At 40.0% G+C, this 23,034-nt stretch overlaps 1 protein-coding gene across 8 annotated transcripts in view; it reads left to right on the forward strand.

Annotated features, from left to right (window-relative positions):
• PTPRM (protein tyrosine phosphatase receptor type M) overlaps positions 1 to 23,034 on the forward strand; it is a 778,989-nt gene that overhangs the window by 523,770 nt on the left and 232,185 nt on the right. The gene's annotated exons all lie outside the window — the stretch shown is intronic.

Consider the following 23,034-nt stretch of genomic DNA (forward strand, 5'->3'; position numbering starts at 1 on the left):
TGGAAGTCACTGAACTAGATCCTACTGAGGCAGTCAAGCAACTGAGTGTGTATGAGAAACTTCTGTGTTCTGGATGCTGTGCTTAGAGACTTCCACAGGCAGTATTTCACTAAGTCTCGCAACAGCCACCGAGAGAATGTTGTCACACTTTTCAGTTGACAAAAGAAAGCTGAAAGGAATGAAACACCTCCACGGGCCCCAGGGACAAGTCAGGGACCAGAATCTGATTCCGGGCTTTGTGACTTGAGCCCTGGGCTCCTCTGACCTCTGAGTCTGTTTGAACTTCTCCCTTTGTGCCCTCTGTGCCCTCCATGCTCTCCTTTCTCCCCTCCTGTGCCCCTCAGACGTCACTTGCATCCCATCTGGCCCTGGCACCCTGTGCAGCCCTTTCAGTTGGGTTTTATGGACACCTGGACCCTCTTGGCCCCCTGCCACCTTGCCCTCATCACACATCATATACTGGTCCCCAACCTGAGACAATCCCATCACCTGCTCTCTGGGCTTCTGCTTTCATACTTCTGGGTGTTACTTGACAAACGGCAGAATAGGAAGATTCACTGTACTTGAGATGTGTGCTTTGCCCCTCGCCTTGGTATTTTCCACTGATCAGTGTCTCCTGCATTTACCATGATAGAAAGATGCCCTCCACTCCCACCCAGCTGTTCTCTCAGGCTGAGCCCTCAGATGGCTCTCCCAGGCCTCCACTTCCATTGCTGGGCCATCTCTACTGGGCAGGTAGCCCTTTGCCAGCCACAGCATGATAGGCCATCCTGACACCCCTGGGGGTCCTAGCCATTGGGTCACAGAGAAGGACACCTACTTCTCAGGAAGAAAACCCACAATTGAAGTTTACCAGCAACAGCCCAAAGAGATTTCTTGGACTCTCTCTGATGAGTAGGTCTGTAGCAAATACCATATTTAAGTTTACCCTAAAGCCCTAACACCATCTTTCCAGAACATGTTTATCCTGCCATTTTACAAAGAATGAAAGAGAGCGCTAGATGCCACATGTCTCAGCTCATGAATTTTGAGCCCTAGGCGAGGTCTGACACTAGGCCGGCACCACAAATTAGGATGTAAATTTGGTGGTGACTGTGGGGGGGGTACATTGGGAAAGGCAAGGATCTCAAATCCTTCATCCCACAGATGCTCATTAGTCAATTGCCAGAGAACATCAGCATTGGGAGCCCTATAAATTGTTTGGTCCAGTCATTCTTAAGCAGTGCTCTGTGGGGTTCCATGGGAAAGCCTCAGGAGCTACATCTCACACAGGCCTTTCGGCTGGGCGACAGTTTCACTTAAGAACAGTTATAGGTAGCATGGCAGGTGGGAACACAGGCTCTAGAATTAAATCAGTCAGGTTCAAATCTCAGCTGTGTCACCTATCAGCAGAGTGACTTTGGGCAAGTTACTTCAAATCTCTGATCCTCAGTTTGCTCATCTGTGAAGTGAGAGTTATAGTTTTACGCACAGTAAAGTTGTCAGGATTAAATGAACAAGTAAAGTACTTTGTAAGCCCTGAATAAATGTTAGCTATTAGTGTTTTCCTTCCTTAACACATTCTTTTCACTTATGGGAATGATGCAAACCTTTTTATTTGTTCATCGATTCTTGGAGCACGTATTTCCTGAGTGCCTACTATATGCTAAACCCTGTGCTAGGTAGGCTCTTGGGATATTTCAATGAACAAAGCTTATAAAAAAAAAAAAACCTCATATATACTGAAAAATTTTATCCCATGTCTAATACTGATCTCATCTCCAGCCCCTATAATAGCTGTCCTTCTCTCTACATAAAAATATACAAATATATTCAGATTTTTCACCACCATTTGTATACTTAACTCTGCTACTAGCATTTTATACTTACTGGGTCATGAATTCTCCTTCAAGCCAATACAAATCAATCTCAGACATTCTTTTTCCTAGTTCAATATTGTTCCTCTGTAGGGCCGTATGATGGTCTGTTCACCCAGGTCCTTGTTAATGGATATTCGGATTTTCACCAGTTTTTTTTTTTTCCTGCTAACAACAGTCACCACCACAAACTGGAATAAATAACCCTCTGTATATATTCTTTCCGTTTTAACATTTCTTTTTTAATGATTCCCAAATATGGGTCAAAGAGCAAGTTCATTTTTTATGAACCACTGTCCATATTCCTTTCCTTCCAAATTGCAGCAGCTCATTCTTCCACCCAGTACCTGCTAAGTGTCCCCTTTCCCATAGCTCCACCTGCACTGGATGTTTACCTCCTCATGTTTCTAGTATCATGCATGAAGGTGGGATTCTCCTGACTTTTCCTGAAGCTGAGCATCCTTGCTTCTGTTTATTGGCCATTTGCATTTTTTCTTCTCCATTTGTTCATACTTATTCCAGTCATTGCTATTCTTTTTACTTCATTGTGTCTTTTGGCATCAAGAAGTTGTCATTTTCAGATAACGAATATGTTCCCATTTTCCTCTATTTCTCCAAGGTTTTTATTTTGCCTGAGAAGGGCTTCACATCTGTGATTATTCAGCCATTCTCCTGCATTTCAGCTCTTGAATCCATCTAGAAATCACCACCAATAGAGTGTGGTCTATTGCCAAGGGAGAGGTCTAGCTCTTTCCAGATAGACAACAGTTAGACTGGCTCTCATTATTAAATAAACCATTATTTTCTCACAGAATTGAAGCACCATATTGTCATATATTAACATACACGTATAGATTTTGTTAGGGTCTTCTTAGGGTCATCCTACGTTATTATCATCATTTTTTATTAAGCTGTTTTTAATGATATTTTATTATACGATAAAACTAGAATTCTCTCCATATTCTTTGTCAAAAATCCTTCACTGCTGATTCCCTCCTTGTCTACTTATCAGTTCTTACGATGGCCTACAGCCTTAGAGGACTGCCCCATTCCCCTGATGAGCTCTCCCTTCCTCCCTCTGCCTCATTCCACACTAGTTGCCCTCACCTCCCTGTGGCTCTTTGGCCACACCAGCCATGCTCCCTCCTTTGACCTTTCACTCCCACCTTCCCCTTACTTAGGAATATTCTTCCCCAGATACCCACTTTGCCAACCCTCTTGCCTCCTGTAGTCCTTGTTCAGATTTACCTGCTCAACAAGTTCTGCTCAGATCTACCTTCTCAACTCACCCTTCTTCACACTGCAGCCTTCCATGAGACCTCTCCCCACCCTCTCCACACAATTTGTCCCCTTTGGCTGCTCCTTAGTTCCTTTTTATAACACTTCTCACCTTATGTGCTATTTATATTTGCTACTATCTTTCTCCCCCTCCTAGAACACAAGCTCCTGAGGGCAAGAATCTTCATTCGCTGTGTTCTGATGTATCCCAGGCACTGAGAAGGTGGCCAAGCTCACACCAGGCAGTCAGGTTCCAAAAATACCAGTGAGGTTCTCATTGGATTTTTATCAAATTTATACGTTATCATGACTATAGAAATATGATAAATCTCTCCATCAATTCAAATCTTGTTACAAGGCTTGTGATACAGATTTGGGGTTTTCTGCATTAGCTGGCTTTGTCAGGTCTCCCTCTAAAACATATTCTAGGTTCTCACCTTCTCATCGCCAGCACACCAGCCTAAACCACTGCACACACATTCTGACTACTCTTGTGGCTCCCTGTTGACCCATCTGACACATGACCACTGGACTGACTTTGGGAAACTGAAGTCTCCTTCCATCACTCCTCTTCTTGATGCTCTTGAGTAGCTTCCTACTGCACCAGCATAAATTCCAAACATCACATCACAGCAAAGGGACGTGCAGGGTCTGGACCCTCTCACACCCGGCCCTCGCCTTCTATCGCTTCCTGCCCTCCACACTGATCTCCTTTCTCTTCAAAGGACCAAGCTGGATCCTGCACCAGCAATTTGCATTTCCTCTTCTCTCTGACTGCAACTCTTCCCCTGATCTTCATATTTCCAGCTCCTTCTCAGAGTCCAAGACTCAGTGTAGAGGTACTTCCTTCAGAGAAGGCTCCCTAGACCACCATCCTGAAGCGCAGGTGTCTTGTTGGTCCCTGGCCATTATCCTGCCCATCACTCTGCTTCTTTGTGAAGTTGCCTGATGACTGCGTGCCTCCTCCCAGAATGTGGGGGAGGCAGGGTTCCATCTGCCCTGTTCCCAGTGTAGCGTGTGGGCACCTCGCAGGTGTTCCACATTATTTACCAAATGACTGAACAGTTGATGACCTTTCTTGTTAAATTTAGTGCTAGGTATTCTGTAGCTTTCATCATATCGTTAGGAAATTTTGAATAAATTTTGATGAGGACAGGAAGCTTTTGTGTCTTTTATTTTGCCTACTTTGGACTGATTTTATGTTAGTTGCAAAATTCATCTCTTCTTTAAAATATATAAATATATATTTGATTCAGTAGACCTCTACACTGCAAATAAAATAGACTCGTGATTTTCCAACCCATTTTTAAACAGGACAGTTTCAATCAGCCATTTATTTTAGCACGAACCATAAGAAAGGTTTAATTTAAATTTAATTGTTTTTGAGAATGGCCTGCCCACTCACACCAACGTTATCTGCTTCCTTCCACTCCCCAGACTGCATCTGACCACTTCTCTCCCTCCACCCGTCAGACTCAGCCAGTGGATCTTTGGTACTCTTTAGGAGCAATAAGCTGCGACAGGCCTAAGCACAAGGCAAAGCATTTGCCCTTCTGTGGACTGAGGGTTCTCTATTTATAAAATGAAAATGTAATTAAAATCATATTTTAGTCATACTGAGTGTCTCAGTGGACTGGATACAGCTTGAAGATGGCATGATTGTTTACTGAACTTGAGTTTAGTCAGTGGCAGGAACAGCAAGTGCAAAGGTCCAGTGGTGGGAAGTGGCATGACCAAGAATGAAATATTTGTGAAAAAGACCATCACAGGGAAGCCTGAGTGGCTCAGTGGTTGAGTGTCTGCCTTTGACTCAGGGCATGATCCCAGGGTCGGGGCACCGAGTCCCACAGTCCCTGTGGGGAGCCTGCTTCTCCCTCTGCCTGTGTCTCTCTGTATCTCTCATGAATAAATAAATCTTTAAAAAGAAAAGAAAAGAAAAAGTCCATCATGGCTGGAGAGCAGAGAGCAAGAAGGAAGTATGAGTGGTCAGGTTGTACAGGTGGGCAGAGGATGACCGGGACCTCAGAAATTACCTTAAGGACTTTCATGTTGATCCTACAAGCAATGGGCAGCAATTGAGGTATTTTCAGAGGTGGACAGGTTCAAGTTTGTACTGTACACTCCAGCCACACTAGAAACTTTGGAGGGTGGATGAAATAGATCAAAAGACTGGAATAAAGCTCTATGAAATGAAAGATTTAGTAGACAGAGGGAGCAGGTATGAACAGAAGAGCTAAATGCCAGCAAAATGATACAGCTTAAGTTCCGGCCCTGGGGTCTTGATAATCTGCAGTCAGCATGGCAGAGCACAAGGTAAGGAATTTCAGGGACAAGTTCAAACATAGCAAAGGGATACTGTATGTACCTTCGAGATGGAATGGTTTCATTCAACCTCTTGCCTGAGTTATCCACTTTATTTATTTTGAGAGCTATTTACTGGGGTATTCATATGAATCAAAACTGACAAAGAACATAAAGGATAATAAAACTCAGCAGTGTTGTTTGAATATATGGTCACTCAGATAAAATCTCAGCACTGTTAGCTGCAGACAGTTATATTTTGCCCGTTTTGAGAGTTGAGTCATTAGACTCATAAAGTCTTGTATTGGAGATTGTTAATTTTGTTGACTACGAAATATGTGTAGAAATATTTTATCTACCACTACAGGGGCTCTATTTCATTTACCCTGATACTTCCCACAGCCTGCCACTCAGTGCTTGGCACTTGAAAGATGCTCAGAGACCAGCTATAAATTTCTGATGGGATGAATTCAGGAACTAATTTCCACACCCTTTTTTGAGGAAAAATAATATCTGTACCACAGAGGCACTCCCAACTATGACCACCATCAAGAGGAGTGGGACTCGGGGGGGGGGGGGTGGTGGAGTAAGCATCACATGACCATCCCATGGTCAGCCTCAGTTAGGAAGTAGGACATATAGTTCCATTCTGACAAGACTAAGTTACAACTCTGCCATCCTTGAAACATTTAGCTTTAGGGAGATAGGCTCTGTCTCGCTCCAAACATGTTCACTGTCCATACTTTAGGAGAGAAGCATCTCTCATTCATCCCTTATGTGAAGAGCTTCTCGTCTTGTCTCCTTGGGAAACTTGATGTGTAATAATTAGCTCTATGTTAAAAGATGCAGAGAATTTAAAGAATTGTACTGTGTACTCTTTGCTCTCAAGCAACTTATACCAAGGATCTTCGCTAAAGCCAACATAAACAGTTGACTAAATATTCCATGCCAACAAAATTTACTAACATCTTGAACCATTTGTAATAATGATAAGTGTGTAATGAAATAAGTTAGCATATATTCAGTTGTGCTCCAGAACATAGTATCTGTATGGTATCAGAGTCCTTCTCGGTGTCACAAGAGCTTTGATTAAATCTTTTGAGAAAATTTGGGTGAAAATAAAGGGAAGATAATGTCACCATTAAGCTTTCTCATAAATTAAAATAGCTAAACTCTTCATTGAAGCTGATAATCTATTTTTTTGGAAACGGTGGCTGAATTAGAGCTACTATTTTCCAATTAATTAGGTATCCTGATTTTTCAGGTGCATTCTCATATCAATATGAATGGTTAGCAATTCACATGCTGCCCTGTCTTAGGCACTTTTTGCTAAACAGTGAAGGGGGGTTTGTGTCAGTGCTACATATACTTTCGCCATAGAGGCCAATATAGAAAGTTAGTGAGGGGAGAATTTGGTTGGAATTTCAGCATGTCTTATAAGTATTGCTTGAGGATTCTAAAAATTTCCTTTTCAGCTGCAAAGAATGTAAAGTGAGGGGAAATTTTTATTCTTTCTGCAACACCAGCTGAATGCATTTTAATGGGCTGTAGTGTCACTGGTGATTTATTACCCCTTTTTGTTCTTTTATGTGTTATATTTGTCATTTTGCTATGGCAGTTTCATCTATAAAACAGTATAGTTACAAGGAAATGGTGAGGGGATACAGGACTGCCATGGGAGATTCTGTTGCTTTTTCCTTGTCATTTTGGGGAAGGAAATACTGAGTCAAATGTTAAGCATTTAGTTTCAGAAATAATATATTTTAAAAGATGTATATTGCACCAAAATAGTATTGTTTTCCACTTATGCTACATAAACTTAAGAATTTCTATGTAACAGTTTTCAATATCAGAAAACAACTTCATTTTTTAATATCCTTTTTTGTTTTCCCTTCCACCAGCAGAGTGATAAAAGAAAATAAAACAGTGTATTTAATGGTCTTTTTAGCTTTCTGTCTTGAAAAGCACAAATTGAAATGTTATATTTTAGGAAATCTACCTTTTAATTTCAATATTAATATGATGCATTGTACATGTCCAACACAGATGCTGCAAGTAAAGCTTAGAATTCAAAATAAACCAAACTTTTGGTAAAAGATTCAATATACTGTGAAAAACAAAGTGCCTACAGTTTACAAAATGGTTTAAGATTTGTGTGTGAAAGATTTTATATTAATGAGTTAAATTAGTCTTGCCTTTTTTAATAAGGAAAGATATGTTTACATTTTATAGTAAAATTAAATTAATTCATCCTTGATATGAGTAACATGGAAAAGGCCTGGATATTTTTAAAATATTTATCAAGATTGAGTGACACTATCTGTTTCTCTAGGTCTTTCTCTTCATCCAAGTGTCCAGCATAGAACCAGACACATAGATGCTGTTCAGCAGTATCTACTTGTTGATAAATACCAATCATGATATTTTGATTTTTGTCCCTTGCTTCAGAAAAATGTCACTACAATTTAGAATATAAGGCATCAAGATTGATTCTGACAATTTTAGGTCTAAGAAATCCATGAATCTCATTCAGAATTTGTAGGTAAAAGGCCATGTGCTGCTGTTGTACAGTTAACTTTTTTTGTTGGCTTTGGACTAGTCTCTTTAGTAAATAAATGTTTTTAGAATACTGTAAAATACTAAGTATTTGTGAGAGGGTTTCTTTTTTTTAGGTACTTACAGGTGTGATCTAAGATATGCAATCAGGATGGGAAGGACTCAGAAATTCCTTCATGATCTTGATGCAATAGGGTATAGAAGAGGCAGCAGATGTAGAATAAACAAATCTCCTTTTTTTAAAAAAGAATTCTTAAATATTTTATTGACATTGTAAAAGAATCAGGGGATAGTCAGGATGGGCAAGTGAAAGGAGAAAAAGCATAGTCCTTTCAACAAGGACAGGTTTCATTTCCTATCTTGATAATGCCAAGATGTGTTCATTAGTGACTCCAGTGGGCTGAAAGGAAGGCCAAAGGTCTTTAAAATGATGGGCTTCTAAAATTCTAGCATGTTAAAATTCCCCACTCCATCCCAACACACACACACACAGCTTCTAGAATTGTCATCATTGCCAAGGTGAAATCTCGGGGGATACTTGATTCGTTCTCAAACCATGGCATTTCTAGCTTAGCTACCGTATATTCTTTTCCTTTCACTATTTTTCTGGGCAGGAAACACATTTACTTTCTATTTGGAAATAATGTCAGACTTCAAACTGCAAACTTAAAAAATCACAGAGAATGCTGGTATATCCTTTATCATATTCACCTATTCTAAACATTTTACTCTACTTGTTCTATCATCTGCTCTCTCTCCTTACACAAGCATGCACACACACATATTTTTTTTCTGAAGGATTTGAGTATGACTTACATATGTCATGACCTTTCACTCCTAAATATTTCAGTGCATACTTCCTAAGGATAGGGATATTCTATTAGGTAATCATAGTACAGTAATCAACCTGATGGATTTGCTTTAACTCAGTACTTTACTGTTCTTGTTCTAGTTTGACAGTGAACCTAAAATGCCCTTTGTGACCTTTCCCTCCACTATAGGATCTAGTCTAGGATCAGTTATTCTATTTGATTTTTATGTCTGGCCAGCCTCCTTCGGGGTAGCCACTGTATATTCTTCATCGGGTGGCCGTTCTCTCTCTGGGCAGGCTGTCCTAAGGGCCAGGGGAATAGATGTCACTCTCCTCCATGAAACTGTAGTGTTTGTGTTGCTTCTTTCCCATCGCATATGCTTGTCAAATGGGAATCCAAGGGGTATCACTTTACTTGATGATAAATCATTCAAAACAGTAATTTTATTAAAAATCAGTATGTCCCAAAGTAAAATGCAACATTTGCGTGTTTTTTTTGAAAAGATTGAACAACAGACTTCAATGAAATTTCCTGCCAGTGGTTTGCCCTGGTTCTTGCCCTTTCTCATCTGCCCTTATATGTACACACAACAGAAAGGTGTAAGAATCATGAGTCCCTTTGACCAGCTCATGGGGAACAGTGTATTGAGGGCCCTTGGGTGTAGAGTCCAGATCATTTTCAAAACCACGTGATTTCCCAGGGTCGTTTTTAAACATATCTGGTGAGAATCTAGGCCCAATGAATCTCTGCATCAGATTTTAGTAGGGTAGTTCACACAGGAACTCTGGATCCCGGTGCACATAACGTAGAAAACATATCATAACATAGAAAACTTTCGTTTTTGTTTGTTTGTTTGTTGCATTTACTTCAGATAGAAAGTAGTGAGTCCAAGGCCCAGGCTTTTTGGGCAAATCCATCAACTCTAAATCTCAGTTTCCCTATCTGCAAAACAGAGAGATTACTTTTCTTAGCCTCATGGTAGGCCTTGGGAGAATAAATACAGTGACAGATATAAAGGACCTGCACAAAGCTGGATCAGGGTAAAGGGGAGAAATTCGCAGTTGCTAGAAACTTCTTTTGTAGCTCTGTTGTTGTTATTTCAATAGAAGATTGTTTTATGGCCCTCCGGTCTTTCAAGAGAACTAGGTAATTAATCCGGGCCACCTCCACGCCCCAATTTGAGTGTGGAGGCCCTTCTGAGTGGTTCAAAATTGAACTTCTGGGGAAAAGAATGGATTTCTTGATGCTATGGAGGGTGTTATTTACATGAACACCATGTGCATGCTGTGGGCTCCAGGAGCATCAGAACATGAGAGGAACGTTATTATTCCATCATATGTCAAGACCTGTAATGAGTCCCCCACAGATGATATTTTCCATTTGTCTGTCTTTGGGATATGAACTGTATCAGCATGACCAGGCTATTATCTTGCTACTGGCAATGATGGTGATGATGATAATGATGAAAAAGTTACTGCATTTTCAAAGACAACTACTTTATTTGAAGCAGTAATAGCCCAAAGCAGTGTATAACCTATTCTCCTCTTCCCTGTAGCCCTGCACCATGGAATAAAATGCTGGGCTCCCTTTGTTGTCCTGGCCATTTGGGGTTCCTTTGTTTCTCACTATCCTTGATTTAAACGTGGACACCTCTCTTTGATTACATCAGTTCTCGAAGGGGGCACGAGAGGATTCGGTTTAATAGAACTCCATTAAGAAAGCTTATAGATTAGCTCATTGAATAACATTTTTAGACATTAAATATGAAGTTGGAAAAATACAGAGTGTTTCTCAGGTTTTCATTCACATGCTGTTTTCATTTAGGAGAGTAAATAACTGTCTCTGAGAAACAATCTTTGCAAGTAAGCCTGGCACCTGCCTTGAAGTTAAGAAATGGCATCTGTTTAGCCCACCTATCAGATCTCTGATGAGTTTTCCCATTCACTCTAGTAAATATTCAAGCAATACATCACTTTAGCAATGTAATTGATGTTCAGTTTAATTTACTTATTGCTATTGCTAATGATGCAATTATTAATTATGGTTTATTATTAATTATAACAGTTGACTCAATTGGAGGTCTTGGTCAGAGCTCATACCAGCATATCAGCTTTTGCCTAGGATCTTGCTGGTCTTTGCAATAGTCTAATTTTACTTATTTACTCAAGATTATATAGGACTTCAGAGTAAATGTGATAAGAAACAAAACTATCTTTAACGTTACCAATTTGGTAATAGTGAAAGGGAATAGAAGGGAAGGGAGAAGAAATGGGTGGGAAATGTCAGAAAGGGAGACAGAACATGAAGACTCCTAACTCGGGGAAATGAACTAGGGGTGGTGGAAGGGGAGAGGGGCAGGGGGTGGGGGTGAATGGGTGACGGGCACTGAGGGGGGCACTTGATGGGATGAGCACTGGGTGTTGTTCTGTATGTTGGCAAATTGAACACCAATAAAAAATAAATTTATTATTAAAAAATATTACCAATTTGGTGGGTTCTCCTTGTATGTCTGAATAATTTCCTCAGATACTGGTGTATATTTATGTACGTATGTGCTCGCACAGACAAACATCTAAAGACCTCATCAGAGTGGGTTACATGTGTCTCTTAGCCAAAATAGAGGCTTAATAAAGAGAATTTTCAGATTTCTTTCTTGTTTCTTCTATGAGCAACAAGGAAGTTAAAAAATACTTCTAAAGCAGGATCACAGGAATGATATAACCAATTATTAAATCCAATGATTCTCCATTATTCGAATCATGTTAGCCTTATCTTAGCAAGTTTCTCTCTCTCTCTCTCTCTCTCTCTCTCTTCTTTCTAAAAAGCCCCAGACCATTGTCATTGTTCTCCAGCAGAAATTTTGCCTAGTTTAAAGACTTCTAAAACAAATTCCATATATGATGGTGAAAAATAGTCTATAGCTACTTAATCATTACAAGTATTGAGTTCATAACACTTTATTCTTGACAGATACTCATTTCCTGTCTCTCTGATATGTACCCAGTTAACTTTCTCGTCATTGATGGATATATATTTCACTGCTTTGGTGCTGAAAATATAACATTTTGCCACTAGTATTTATTTCCATGCTCTTTCTTTCTATTAATCTCATTTTATCATTGGTGAAAGTTTGGTCAGTAAATTTACAGGTAAGGACTTTTATCTGTCATCAACATACTGAGAAATACTCTTCTTCTGTGTGCTAATGGTCTCTCAGTATACTCAGTGGCACCAGTGTTCAGACGTGTTCCTTCTTTCTTGGGGTATTGTCTGGATGCCCATGGAAGGTCATCTGAAAGTAGCTGCAGATGCCTCTTTCCTTTGCAATCCCCTCACTACATCCTGGGGGCCCATGGAGGAAAGACCAAAACGCTGGGCAAGTTGTTGTCTTTACTTACTTCCACTTCCACTTTTTTCTTGTTTTTATCCTTTTATATCCATTGTGCTCTCTGAGAACTTCAACATAAATGGGAAAAGAATAGGCAAGTTATGAATAGAGTGTGATTCAGAATGAGATTAATCATGAGAGATCTTCAGTGCAGCAAAGGTGTTCTCACAGGTACTGTGGGTACATTTTAAGATACTAGGCCAGGTCATACAAGCACCAAAAAGTCAAAACAGCTTTATCCCAAGGAACTGATGTTAGAATATAATGTAAAGAATGTACCAAAATAACTGAACTGAAGGTAGAAAGTATGTTCTGTGCAAGAGGGGTAAAGCAAGGTTCTATAGCAGTTCAGCGGGACAGGAAATACTTCCTACAAAGGAATCAAGAGCAACACTTGGGCTAGGTGGTCTTTGAAAGATGGGTACAATTTGAACCTATGAAAAGTGAGTAGGGGAATGTTTCCATGGAGAAAGACCAGGGAGTCCTGAGAAGGGGAAATGTTGGATGTATGGGGAAAACTGAACATGTCCATTGGGCTTGAACGTAGATGAAGGAAAGTATAAAAAGAACGTATAGTTAGGAAAAGGAGTTGGAGTTAGCTCATGGAAGGCCTTGATTACCTTTTTAAAGAAACATTAGGAAACTCTTGGGGTTTTTTGCTGTGTTTTTAAGTGAAAGAGAGGCCTGATTAGAGCAGTTCTTTGGGAAGACCAGTATGGCTACAGTGTGTAAAAGAAACTGATGGAATGTCTATCCAGGAGTCATGTACAAAAGTCCAGAAAGGAAATAAGCCAGGTTCATGGCAACGAGAGTGGAGAAGACATGAAGAAAATATAGCTTTCTTTTTTTTTTTTTTTTTAACTTTTCAAAGATTAGGTGAGGAGGTAAGAACTGACCTGTCAAATGTCAGGTACCTATTCTTCAACCCAAGGATAGAATGCATAACCCTCCTTGGTAACATATTTCATTTTTATATGCTGAGGGTTAAAACACCCTTTATATACAATCCAAACTCATTTACGTTCTCTGACAAATGTTGAGTGCATGCTACATTCTAGGCATCTAGAGAGGAAAACATACAGCTTTTCTCTGTAAAACCTTGAGCTACTATTCTTATTCAAAAAGATTCCATGTACAGACACAGATCACACGTGGTCATGATTCTCTTTATAAATGCCTCCTATATGTTTTAAGACATCCATTCAGTAAAGCCTTACTAAGTGTTACTAAAGCATTGTGTTAATCACTAGAAGTCAAAGGTGGATAAGAAATATTCCTTACTTTTGACTCAGCTATTAGAAATGACAAATACCCACCATTTGCTTCAACGTGGATGGAACTGGAGGGTATTATGCTGAGTGAAGTAAGTCAGTCAGAGAAGGACAAACATTATATGTTCTCATTCATTTGGGGAATATAAATAATAGTGAAAGGGAAAATAAGGGAAGGGAGAAGAAATGTGTGGGAAATATCAGAAAGGGAGACAGAACATAAAGACTGCTAACTCTGGGAAACGAACTAGGGGTGGTAGAAGGGGAGGAGGGCGGGGGGTGGGAGTGAATGGGTGACGGGCACTGGGTGTTATTCTGTATGTTAGTAAATTGAACACCAATAAAAAAATAAATTAAAAAAAAAAAAAAAAAAAAAGAAAAGCTCCAGTGGAAGACTGTATCAGGCACCTACTGGTCTCCTCTGTTAGATAAATGATCTAAATTCCTTGCCTCTTTTTGTGTCATCCTTCTTTCCTCCCCTATTGGTTGTGTCTCTTCCCTTTGATTCCTTTCCATTGTCTCTACCTTGACCAGTGTATTGTGCCCTGGAAGGGTTATGTGCATGTCATTCCTCTGATTCATTTAAAAAATCACATGGTTTGTATTACCAGGACTTTCTTTTCTGCACTTAGGCCCAGGAAGTCACATGTCCTCGTATATTTATCCTATTCTTCTTTGAGGATTTTAATTTTCCTTATTGCATTATTCTGCACCTCTCCTTTGTTAATTTTCATTCTTTTCTTAGGCTCTCGTCTTTACACTTTATCAAGATGATTTTAAACTCAAGTCTTGTCATTCAGAGTGTGAGCAATAGTCCTCTGTGTCAGCTGTGTTATTAGGGAAAGTTACAATGCAGTGAAGCAGGAGTGGGCTTCACAGACACCCCTGGACTCAGCGTGTAACTCCTTCACCTTCCTTCTCACTGTCTGAGGACAAGCTACCTACCCTGGTTGCTTCTGCTGCCTTAGTTTCTTCATTTGTAAAATGGTACTGATTATACCTCATGGTGTAATATTAAATAAAGTTAGGTAAGATAACTGGTACATAAAGTAGGACTTCTAAAATGTAAGCCTTCTTCCTTCCGATGGAATGTTGTAGTAGCACCTGGCATTCCTTAAATTCTTTTACAATTAGGAATCTCTACCATTGTGGCAACTCATAAAACTAGAGTTTGATTCTATGAGGTTTGCCTCTTAATCGGGTAAAAGGATCATTTAAAATAGTACACTGAAATAAATTTGCTATTTGATAAAATATTAATATATCAGAGGTGTTTTAAAAATAACAAACCAATTAGATATTTTTCCCATGCTGCCATAGTCTGTGAAAACCTTCCTCACAGATAATTTAGGACCAATGAGGTTCTCAAGTGGGATTTTTTTTCTTATGTTGTGCAGGGAATCACCTAGGGTGTTACATATAGGTTCTTGGGTCCTTCCACAGACCTTTGATCCTGAATCTTGGAAAATCTAGTCATCATCATGTTTGAAAAACTCTCCAAATGTTTTTAAGCTATCTATGAATGGAGAAACTATTCTAGAAAATATTGAACAAAATGACACAATTAATATAAGCCTTGTTTATTAAAGAACTTCATTGTTTAAGGAAAAGTTGTATGTTTACTAAATGAGTATAGAGGGAATTATATGACCCCACTCTCTCCTGAAACCCCAGGAATCCTCATTACATTTCTGAGGGTTACCTTTTGGCTCTGTGAAAGACATACCATGTTTCTGTGTTCAGTTTGCTAGACTCTGTACATTTTTTGAATCTCAGAAATACTGATTCTTCTAGCAACCATATAGAATTTATGAGGTACACTTACTTCTTGATAAAATAGTGAATGAACAATTTTAGCAGCAACAAAAGCTACAAGGGGTTTTGGCAAACAGCTACTACTTTGTTCAGGAAGCCGTAGTAATTCTCTCTCCCACAGGAATGATTTTTAAGAGCCAAACATAAGCTAGCTAGATCATGACCCAAGACACAAAGTCTGGAAGAAAATTAGAGGGACAGGAGATTTTTATTTTAATGCTTTTAAAGTTTAGTTTCAAGCAAAACTCACTCTTAACAGAAACATCCTCAAAAACATCACTCGCATTCCCTTTATGGATAATTCACTTTGTATGAAAAGTGAGCACAGCTGATAACTTATTATTGACAATTTGTTTCCTCACTTTATTACTTGACTATGATTTGAGAAATGCAAATGGAAAAAATAAAGCTATTTCATCAGAATAGTAACAGCACTAATAATTCTCTTGAAAGTTTTAGTGCCCAGATAGTAAGTGGTAAGGCTTTGATAGATCATCTTACCCACAGGGTGTTGGCCACATCAATAAATGAAAGCAGTAACTGTCATGAAATTAGAACAAAAATAAAAAAGTAGATTAATTTTTTAGAGACCGTATATATCAAACAATCCAGTATCTCAGTTTTATATGAGAAATTATATTTCTGATTATTACTTGTAAGCCGTACACACTCTGCATGCCCTACAGTGGAAATTAGGGACAAAGGAAGAGTTATAAATTCAAAAGCATAATCAGGTTACAAATAATACATAAAATGTGAATGTAGATTATTCCAGAGTAGTGATTGACTTTGCATTTCCCGGAAAGAATAACAATGATATGTAATTTAAATGAAAAATCTTGGAGATGTTTCTCGATTATGTGTAACATTAAGGTACAGCTGAAAAAACTAAAAACAGACTGCAAGGAATTCTAATTCTCTGAGCAACAAGACATGAATGAACTGTCTCACAGTCATGCTTAAAACCAGGGCATTGCTATTTTTAAGAAAAAGAAAAGAAATCTATCTGCGAATGGTAAAAACAAACAAACAAAAACAAAAACAAAACCTATAAAAATTAATTAAAATAGCTTCTGTAGTCCATAAAGTCATAAAAATGCTAGCATAAAGTGGCCGAGGCTTCCTCAGTTGATGCTTCAGAACATCTTTTGGGACCCGAGTGCAGGAAGCATACTTGGGGAGACTGTCCTCTTACAAATGTCCACACCTGCCATTTTATTTTTCGTTTTTATTTTTCCTCATGACCTCATCTTTTAAGGTGTCTTAGCCTCCTCAGTTTCTCTTGTTTTTTGTTTTGTTTTGTTTTGTTTTGTTTTGTTTTGTTTTGTTTTTTGACAACACCAAATGTTGGAGAGGTTTATTTTTTTTTATTGGAGTTCAATTTGCCAACATATAGCATAACAGTTTCTCTTGTTAATGGTTCCCATGGTTGCTGTCTCCAACTTTTTTTCTCTTCTTTGCCTCCAAGTACCAAGAGTAATATTTCAGTGTTCGGTTTGCCACTGAAACCGTTTGTGTGTGGTAGGAATGAAGCATTTTGTTGCTTAGATTCAGTTCAAATATTGAACCCAGACACATGTTTTCCCTGGCAGGAAACCAACCACGTACTTGCATGAATGGCCCCAGCAGCCACCCAGCACTGGGCATCTGAGACCTGTGCGCACCCATGTGCAGCTGGCGGCGTGCCTTTTGTGATTCCCTCGTCCTCACCTTTCAGGTCCACTCCCCACTTTAGATCAGACTTTGAGGCTCCAGGCCCAGGTGAGGCAGGAGCCTTCCTGATGGTCCCCAGATGCCTGGCCTGTCCTTTCCCCCATGAGCCTGTGTAGTGTCGCCCACTTACTCCTCTCAAGGCACAGCTCCATTGTCTTCTGTAGCTCCTCGTTTCTTATATTTGGTATAAGCTGTTCTAGCCAGTAAGCAAAGCCAGTAAGGAAACCATAAAGCCTCAGTTTCCCATGCCTCTCCTCCACTACTCCCTGACCTGCACCTGGGCTTCAGCCCAGCTAAAGGAGTATCTGATCACAGAGACGTCTTTGTGCTCTCTACCTCTCTGTCTTGGCTTATGAAGAATCTTTCTATTGGATTCCTCCCCGTCCTTCATGCCCATTCATGCTACAAGCTCTGGCAAGGAGCCTTCCCAAGCCTTCCTGTCCACTGTCCCAACATTGGGTTCTGTAGCTCCCCCATGGCACTTCACGTGCCTTCAGGTATTGTGCACTGAAGATGAGATGTTGGTCTTCTTACTCATCTCGAATCCCCTGCAGATGCAAGTTACAGCACTTTGAGCATAAGAGGTACTCAGTAAGAAGTTGTGACTTTTGGAGCACCTGGGTAGCTCGGTGGTTGAGCATCTGCCTTTGGCTCAGGTCACAATCCCGAAGTTCTGGGATTGAGTCCCATGTCAGGCTCCCTGCATAGAGCCCGCTTCTCCCTCTGCCTGTGTCTCTGCTTCTCTCTCTGTGTCTCTCATGAATAAATAATTAAAATCCTAAAAAAGAAAAGTTGTGACTTTGAAGTTTATGAAAACCAAGATTCACTCTGACATACTCAAGCAAGTGTACATTCCAGAAATGCTTCCACCATTAATTCCTGACCACTTTTACATCTCTCCCCACCTTTGGGATATAACTGAGTAGTGACATCCTCTGCCTCTTTCTCTTCCTCTTCCTCTTCTTCATCCTAGTTATAAGGAGTGAGCTCTGTGTTCCTGGATCAATGCTCAGCCCTCCCCCAACCCTCCCATCTCACCATCACATTCTGCCTGGAAACCATGAGGATTCATTGCCTTATGCCTTTCTCAGCAAGCTCAGGTATCTAGCTCTCCCTTCTTCCCCTGGACTTCACTCCTGTACCACTTAGCATATCCCCATCTCGTTACTCTCTCTGCTGCTTGGAACCCTCCTGTGTCCTCTGGGACTCCGGGTTAGTCACTACTCCATCCTTCACCCGTCTCCTTCCCACTGTTACTGGAAACTATTTCAAAACTTCTCCTTTCCCCAAATTACCCACACTTCCTTCCTCATGCACAGTCACACCTTACCATCTTGCTTCCTCCGTCACTGGGAAAATGAAGCAGTCAGAAGAGCACAGTCAAATGTTCCACCACGGGACCCCCACATCTGCTCACCCTCAGGCCTCTGGGCCTGTGCTTGGTTATCTCTCCTGTTTCTCTGGGTGAAGTCTGTCCTGTGGCTGAAGCCAGCCCCTCCCTGGAGCACTGGAGACCATCTTCTCCTTCCCCTCCAAGAAAGGACACTGCTCCAGCAGTCTTCTTTCACATCAAAATTTCTCTGTTGGATCAGAAGCATTAGCATTCAGAAATGGTGTGCATTCCCCCATCTTCAAAGCAAACAAACAAACTTCCCTTGATCCCTACTTCTTCTCTGGCTCGTCCACATTGACACGTGGCCTAAAAACACAAGCCAGATCATGTCACTCCAACACTCAGAATCCTCCCATAGCTCTCTCATGTGGAGAAAAGGCCAAGTCCTCCCGGTGAACTAGGAAGGTGCCCCCAATTCTGACAATGTGTCCCACCATCTCCCCGGCTCAGTCCACTGCAGACTCACCTCCATATTCCACGATTTCATCTTGTATCTTTTAACTTTTTCTTCCCATTGCCTAGAACACCCCCCTCTGGGTGTCTGTAGGGCTCCCTCCCTTCTCTTTTTCAGGTCTCTGCTCAAATATTGTTTTCTCAGCAGTTCCTTTTCTGATCCCCTTTTTCCCTGTCTCAGAGCTGAGTAGCACCTGCCTCACCCTCGCAGTCCCCACCCTGAGGTGCAGGTTTCTCTGCAGACCAGCACTAATTAACATCCTGCTGACAATATTTGTTTCCATCTGGGTCTAACCTTCCCCACAAGACTAGAACTTCATGAGGACAGAGGTTTTTATTTGATCCTTTTGTTTACTGTTGTATTCCTACAATAGTCCATGGCACAGTTGGGGTACTCAATAAATTCTTGTTGAATAAATGAAGACGATTGCTGACTTTCTCCCACATTCAAGGACAGCCTAGCTCTAGTCTCCACTGCACAGACATTCTGGGCAGCCAAGCTGCCCCTGGGTTATTCCCTGGGTTATTCCTAATCTTCACTATTCCTGTTAGGAAAGCTTCCTGTTTTCTCAAGGTTAGGCAGTCCTGCTACCGTGGCCACTATGGTTAGTAGCTCCAGGCAGCAATGATGGCTTTCCTGGCCTTCAGGGCTTGCATTCTTGGGTCTTCTGGAAAAATTTCTGTAGCCAGTTCAGTAGTCAAAAATTGGGCCCAAACCTCAAACCAGTGGCTGAGTACACCATGTTCTCAGCCTGGTCTGCTGCTGTTATTTAATTTAACATGGGACACTGGGCCAAGAGTCACTGTTTTCTACTAAGTTGAAAACCAACCAAATATTGTATTGGATTCCATTTCTTTTGAGATTTTTCACATTAGAATGTTATATCCGTAACCTTACATAGTGCAAGTTCACTGAAATACCATCCTTTTTTGGGACACCTGGGTGGCTCAGCGGTTGGGTGCCTGCCTTCAGCTCAGGTCATGATCCCAGGATCTGGGATCGAGTCCCGCATTGGGCTCCCTGTGAGGAGCCTGCTCCTCTCTGCCTATGTCTCTGCCTCTCTCTCAGTCTGTGTCTCTCATGAATAAATAAATACATTAATCTTAAAAAAAAAAATACCATCCCTTTTTAATTTTCTTGGTCGTTAAACAAAGCAAAACAAAACACCCAAAGCTATCACTAGGAGTCAGCAGAGAGGGCATCTGTGAAGATTATGCTCTACAGTTTTAGCAGCCTGTCACCCCCAATCTATGAAATATTTAGCTTATTCATCATTTTAACGAATATGTTCAAGCCTAGATAATGCCTCCATTAAATGCATATATTTGAATTTATTCCCTTTAAAAGGATCTAAATGTGCAGTAAACTCTAAACAGAATGCACAGTAGAAGAAGAAAAAACTGCCTTTCCACAAAGAATTAGAATTTATACAAAAAAAAAAAAAGAATAAAAGTTCATACCATTAGAAACCTGGCAAGAAAATAACAAGACAGAGGGGAAAATATTATGAAAACAACTCTTTTGCCAAGCAGTTTGTAAATTATACTGTTAAATTCATAGATTGGGGTGTGTGTGGGGGGAAACAAGCTATCATTTGCAACCACGTTCTGTCACAAATTATCCTCTGTCCCAGGCAGACTGACAGCTCACAACCACATGTTTCCAAAAAAACAAAAGTGAAGAAAAGAGCATCCTGTGGAAGGGAATCCATAAAGATACCCATTTCAGGAAAGGCTGGAGAGGCAGGGCAGGCAGACAAAGGCGGGAATGGCGGGTTGGGTACCCAGAGTGAAACTGGAATTAATGACACACACCTCCTGTGAGATTATCTCAGCGTGATGATTTATTTCATCCCGATGTGTGTTTACATTGATGCTTCCTGGATTAGTCCTAAACCCGGACATTCCAATCAATCCCTTCATTCTGGCTCTGTCACAGCGATCTGGTTGGTGGCTGTGTCCTGCTGCAGGCAAAGGGAGGGAAGAGAGGGTCACTCGCAGACAGCTCAGGGCCACCCTCCTCTCTTTTCTGAGTTGCTCTCCCATTCTGCATGATTGCCACCATAATCACATTGCAACTGTGTCCTGCAGAGATAGAACATTTCATTTTCTTGACCTGCAATGTGAAATGAGTTAAAAGTAAGTGCTAAAGAATAATAATACCGAGCTTAAGCTGGCTGCATAACAATGGTGCTTGTCTGCTTCCCAAGGGGAATGAAAGGCTTCCAGGGGGGTCTCTGTTCCTAACTCAAAGATGTGTAGAGTATTCACCAATCTCATGGAGCTCAGACAAAATTTTAGCTAAAGTAAAACATAACCAGTTGTTTAGTTAACAGAAGCGAATGTGACCATTAACACGATAGACTTGTTCCTTACTGAGTGTTTATGATGTATGGGTTGTGTCCATGTTGTTTTTCACATTTCAGTATTTTAGGCCAACTAAAGTTTTTTGTATTTCTTTCCCAGGTGTTGTATTTACTGGCATAATTTAGTTACAGAGAAACTCAGTGAATCAGTTATTTAGAAAATATATTTGGAGCACTTGAAATCTATTAACTAGTGAGATTAATGGAATGGCTCCCAATATGCCAACATTTGGAAGAATAAAACCAATTTCATTTTGTTTTTTTCAAGTTAACTTTTTCTAATTGAACAGAGGAAATCAAAGTTGAAAAACACTGCCCCCTTTTTCACTTTTTTGAATTTTAAATGTTTATTTTTATACTATTTTTTTATTTTTTTATAACACACATTTTATCTTTAAATCTTTCTTAGCAGTTTATTTAATGTATCAATATCCTGCAAATCCACCACTTGGTAGTATGTTCCAGTAGCATAGTGGAGTGATATACTTAAGATGTAATTACATTAAAAAATAGTAAACATGAATAGTTTCAAGGTTTATCTGGATAACTAGTGTGAGGGATATTCATTCAAACAAAATAACAGGATATCCTCCTGAAGTTATCAGAAATTAAAATGGCCTAAAATAGGTTATGCAGAAGGGTTTATATTTAATAAGGAGTGACTTTTTTTTTTACATCATAACTGCTCTCATTGGTATTGTCACTTTGGAATGCACATGTAGATGGAAACTCATCTCTGCCTTGTGTTTCTTCCCAGTCTAAACCAGCTTCATCAGTTTGGTGGCCATAGCTGGGTTCAAAATGCAGCATCTCATATAAAATCTTGACATGAATAACTTTTGAAAGAAATGTAGTTTATATGTTTCCAATGGGAACAGATGGAAAGTTAGAGCTTGACACTCCCTGTTCCCTGAGATGACTCATCTTAGAATTAGCCCAGTCTGAAATGCACCAGACACAAGGATAGCTAAGTTTTTTAAGAAATCAGGTGAACCATGAATGGAAAACCCAATGAAAGGGAGTAAGGGCTGGTATCAATATTCAATTTTAATTATATTTTTTTACCAACAAAAATGAAAAAATCCCAAGGTGAGAAATTTCAACAGAAAATCCCTACTTTCAGAATGGTCTGTCCTGACCCCCTAGCGAAGGTGGTGGCATGATGGCTCAGACACTCAGCACTTGTCACGTTCTGATTAAAGGGGTAGAAACCCTTTAAAAAAATGGATTCTGCTTAGTGAATTGAACATTACATTCCTAATATTTTTTTTTCATCCTTAGCTCATTTAGCAGAGGAAATGGATATTTCATCAGACATGGATTTGACATTCCATCACATTATACCGTAAACAGGACAAATGATGTTTTGGAAATGGGAAGGCAGGCGGGCTAAGACAGTAGCCACTGTAAGGCTCTGGTTATCTCATTTAAACAGATATTAAATGTGGGTGCCAGTAGTGTGATCATCAGCTGCTTCCCACTTTGTGAATAAATTGCTTAGAAGGAGTCTTTTGCCTACCAGATGTGACCTAGATTTAGATTTCCAAAGGCAGGGGAAAAATCTCTATTGTGTTAAAAAACAATTGCTGGTAAAATGCATGGTAAATGAGCTTATCTCACTTTTCCAGGTGTTTGGGCTAATATGTTATGGAATTACTGCTTCACTTATGAAAAATAATTGAGGAAAATGTTCCAGCAAATCAAATTTGGATAAAGGCTTAGGATAGCTATTGTGTTGTTAGCAAGTTTTTAAATGGCAGAAAGAGCAGGGAGCCAATAGAGATAATAAAATATAAAAAACTGTTTGAGAAGAGTCTCTTATAAAAGGGTCA

The sequence above is a fragment of the Canis lupus genome, chromosome 7 (assembly GCF_011100685.1).
Source record: "Canis lupus familiaris isolate Mischka breed German Shepherd chromosome 7, alternate assembly UU_Cfam_GSD_1.0, whole genome shotgun sequence".
Taxonomy (NCBI): Eukaryota; Metazoa; Chordata; class Mammalia; order Carnivora; family Canidae; genus Canis; species Canis lupus.